The following is a 5,077-nucleotide window of genomic DNA, read 5'->3' on the forward strand; positions in this document are numbered from 1 at the left end:
ACGGTTGAGAGGCCAGGAAATTGTAATTGAGCGATTATAAATACCTTGAGAGTGAAAGAGCAAATTAACAAAGAAATTTTATCCTCATCCCTCCTTCTTCTCTGAAGTTCTCCTCTGTTCTCCCTTTCTCTTCATATTTCTGCAACTGATAGCCTTTTAGGTGTATCAGCCACCCAATCTTGACATGGCACCAAGCAACATCAAGGAATATGGAGAACACATTTGGTGGTCTATGGTGAACAATTTGAAGATGGGAGGGGTCTAGTGTTGTAGTAGTTGTGGGATGCTTAAGGATAGCATTTGATTCAACACGTTGAGCTCTAAATGCAGCCACTGTATTGCACATGGACGAAGTTGCACCATGAAAGGAGGATCTCAATCATGTTTTCCATATTGCCAAAGTAGAGTAGCTGCAAAACAATTGATAGCATTTAGTTGTCTTAAAGATTTATGCTTATCCCAAATAAAGAAAAGAAATTATTCATGCAAGCTAGAACTAGTACTTCTAATGCATGGAGCCTTAGGGGAGATTTCCTCCAATATTCACTAACTTGATCATGTTTGATCAATAGAGGATGTTCAAACTTTGAATTCAAATTCAAATTTGAATAAGTCAATCAATCAGATACACTTATCAAGAGTGGAGACACCAATCAATCAACAAAGTTTATCTAAAGTGGTGATGTCAATCAATCAGCAAGAGTAACCTAAAGTGTTGATGTGCATCAATCAACAATGTTTATTTACAAGTGACGTCAATCAACAAGCATGACTTACCTAAAGTGATAACGTCAATCAATCAGCAAGAGTTGCCTAAACTGGAGACATCAATCAATCAACAAAACTTACCTAAGGTGGAGATGTCAATCAATCCCTTACAAATAGTAAATATGGAAAAGGTCAATGATAAAATATTGCCATATGTGTTAAGAACCTTCCCTCACAAGACAATGTATCTCATCTATAAATACTGTTCTTCTTCAAAGGAGATGATAAGGGAAAAAATAGTTTGCCATGTATGTGAAACCCAGCCCTATCCTAACCCTGACCTTGACACTTGTTGTTTGTAGGTCCGAAGACCCGGAGTGGTGGGAGAAGAGACTTGTGGGCCCTGATAGTTGAAGACTCGGTGTATGATTCAGAGCCCATGGATATTGACAGTGAAGCCCCTTATTTGAATACACTGTCAGTGTTCTGTGAGAAACTACACTTAGAAGAAGGGAAGCTTAGTTGAAGTGCTTGTTGCGCTTCCAGCCTTGTTTTGAAGGTATTCCTCTACTCTAGACTTGTTTATTGACTTGTAGGAGAAAACCCAACTCAATTCGGACCCGTATAGCCTTCCAAATCCCTGATTCAAGCTAGCTGTACATACTTGGTCGACTAAACCAGTCGACCAATGGTTGTACAAATCCGAGAATAAGATGCTTTTTAGATATTCCTCTCTCTATTAAAATGGTTCTCGTGTTTTGAACCCTATTATACTCATCTAGGCCACTGAGAACTAGAGTGGAGCTTCCCAAGGCACTCTCTTGGTGTTTGTGAAGGATTCTTGCCCCCAATCATTGCAATCATTGTCTCTTGTCTCCATTTGCACATTCAAGGTATGATTCATCACTCTCACTCTCTATTCTACTCATTTTCTTTTCTTTTCTTGCTATTACAACCTTGGAGCTGATGCTGCAACCTTGCAAACATCACTCCAAGTGCTAACTCTTAGATAATCATTGATCTCCTTCTATTTCCATTGATGCTATGCTCTCATTTCAACCCTTGCATATGCATTACCTTGATTTTCTTCTTAACTTCATGTGTTCTTACTCTAAATTGAGGTATATAGTGTGCAATGTCTATGTCCTAGGCTAGCATGTGTTTCTAATCCATTTCCCATCAGTTCCCCTAGCTAATTCATTCAATTCCAATGTAATTTCATTTAATTTCAAGTCATGCTATGATTCTTGTCTTTAGAACCTAGGGTCTCAATTTGGGGGTTTTCAATTGGGCCATTGGATCATGCTTATTCTTGGTATATAGTGTTCTTATACTGTTACAATGAATCCCTCCAAGTTTCGGATCGATCCAAGCCCCGGAAGATCGACTTTGAGCCAAAAATCACTATTTGGCTTCGGGCACTATTCCTTTGATCGACTGATTGGTTGACCAAGTCAATCTGCCAATGAGTTGTTGAATTGTGTGTTTCGCCGATTTGATCCGTTCGACCTCTGATTTTCCTGATTTCTTTTCTAATCTTTAATTTATGTTTGTCTAGGGTCTTAATACTATCTTTGGATCATTCCTTTGAGATTATTGGATTATCATCGTGGCTTAAGGTAAGGACGATTATACCCATATGACATAGACTATGTAATTGTTACACTGATGTTGGCAACTGAGTAGGCTCAGCTTATTGGTTGTACTTAGACATCATATGACTACTGTAATTACCCTATAACAATAGCACCATGTTTAATTACTTTATCCATTATGTCTATTTCATTATTGTCATTTAATTATATGCTTAATCATGTGATGTTATGACGTATCTTTCAATATGATGATGTATCATGTATGTATGATATGATGAACTGAGAATGTGATTGGATAAGTATGATGTGGGATTGGGGAATGTCCTTTTGACATTTCTGTCCTTGGACATCGGAGGGAATAGTATGGGATGTTCTCCGAAGATGCCCATCGACGCTTTCCCAGATCATTGGATGACATACTTAGGACTTGTCTAGTTGTATGGCTAGGATGTCCCCATTGTATCAGACCCAAATCGGAAGGGCATTGAGACCGAACGACCCGTGGTAGCAGTATGGTTTGATGGGCGCTCAAGATTGGTAACCACTCCGTAAGAGGACATAAATCATACTACGGATACCCGAAAGGGGCCATTTATTGGTAGGGTTGCAAATAGCTAGACTTGGGCTCACGGGCTCTCAAGACCAGTAACCAACCCGTGAGTGGACGTGAGAGCTTCCCGTTTACTATTTGTGGATGACCAATAGGGTTGGTGAATATGTAGTCTAGGACTATGCTGACTCTAGTGTGAAAGATACCAAAAAGGATCGTCCGGGGCTAGGAATGGACGTATCCGGATCTGACATGATATGACTAAGTAGAAGACTTGCATTGGGCTAGGTTTCACCTTGACATGTGCCACTACTTAGACCAATGGTGATGTGAGAGAGCGGTGACTTAAACCCCAGCCATGGATTGTCCCGAGGGATGCAGGACCCATTTACCCGGTTTGAGTGATTGAGACCCACCCAAAGAAGTATGGTGCTATGACTTAAAGCATGTCTACCATAAAGACTAGCATGTATAGATTTAGTATCATATTCGCATCATGTGTTTCATATCATCTTGCGTCATGTTATGATTTGTACTATATGGTTTATGTGTTATGGATTAACTGCCTTGCTAAGTTCTTTCAAACTCATTCCTTTCTGTGCAATTGTTTTGTTAGACTTCTTCACAAGTACCGAAGAAGCCGATGGCACGTACTTTGAGGCAGACCAGGATTCCGCATACTACGCTGAAGGTTTTGGCCATTATGAAAGTTACTGTGAAGGTGCCGAGGGCGATTACCCTCCGTACCAGGATTAGCCGGACTTTAGTGTGGGAAAGGCCCTGTTTGGTTTCATTCGTATACACTTATGAGGACACCCTGTACAAGACCGAAGAGACCTTAGCTTAGGCCTTTTTATTGTTATTCCTTTGGAACTTGGATATGTAATTAACCTTCTTTTGATATACTCTTAGATTTTGGATATGTAACTTAACTTGATTTACTACTTTTCCGCTACCACTGAGGGAGTGATTCTCGATCGCCCCCCCCCCCCCCCCCCCCCCCCCCCCCCCCCCCCCCTCTCTCTCTCTCTCTCTCTCTCTCTCCCTTTTGATGTTATATTTATAATTATGGTATCATCTTTATTCCGCACTCTGATTATCTATTCTTGTCTTATTCATGATTCTTTTATTTCATGCTTTTACCTTGATTATTATTGTTCATGATTGTATTATCGCGTATGTGGGAGGCATGGTTGCTCGATACTTGATCTTCGGGACTGTGGATCACATACCCGGGTATGCCTGACAGGGTACCGGCTGGGGGGATGTGACAGTGTACGTAGGTTTTTCCTAAACCGAACCACGTTAAATTTGCAGTGTCTCTTATTCTTCTCTTGCTTCCTATTTCTCTCTTTATCATAGAATTTCTAATTCCATCTCAAAGCCTGGATCTCATATTCTAATTCACCACAAATTAGGGTGTTTCGAGAGCAAGTTATCTGTCCTCTAAAAAGGGCTTTGTTGGTGGGAAGAGTCCCCTTGCGCACGCTCCACAAGAAAATCTTCAACTTGGGCATCGTGTCCATCTTCCAAATTGCTTCCTAGAAGGGGTTATTAGTTGATGTGGAAGCTTGCATAGAAAGATGACCATAGTAAAATACTCAACCAATAAGCGGAGCTAATTGAAAAAATTCCAGATTTTGTAAGTCCCCAAAACCAGCATATTCGACTGAAGGATTCCTAATATGTAGCCAAACAATTGCTTGTGTCTCTATGTGACTAAAGCAAGCTAAAAGAATGTCAAGGCTCCAAATTCTCTTCCTCCAATCAATCATATCATGAACTAAAAAAGATGTTTGAGTTGATTAACATGAGACTTTGCCACTGGGTAGGGTAGGTACATATGGTTCTATAGTGGTTCTAGGATTGCAAAGATTGCCAACTCTCTTTAAACACCCTTTGAAATTAGATATCTTCCCACAATTAGACTCCTCCAACCAAGAGAAGCTTGACTAGAAGCTTTTGCATCAAAAGACAGAGTGTGAGAAGTATTTGTTTTCAAGAGCTGTGCAAAAGACTCTGCAGATTGTTGAGTAATCTCCAACTTTGACTTGCAAGTAAATCAAGGTTAAAGGATCTCATGTCCTTGAAGCCAAGTCCTCTAGATGATTTAAGGGAGGAAACTTGAGACCACTTCAGCCAATATACACTTTGCGCGGTCCCATGTGTCACATCCACCCAGCCGGTATCCTATCTGGCATACCCGGGATGTGATCCACAGCCC

This window comes from Hakea prostrata, chromosome 10, assembly GCF_041222555.1.
Source record: "Hakea prostrata isolate BN-2017 chromosome 10, UWA_Hpros_2, whole genome shotgun sequence".
Taxonomy (NCBI): domain Eukaryota; kingdom Viridiplantae; phylum Streptophyta; class Magnoliopsida; order Proteales; family Proteaceae; genus Hakea; species Hakea prostrata.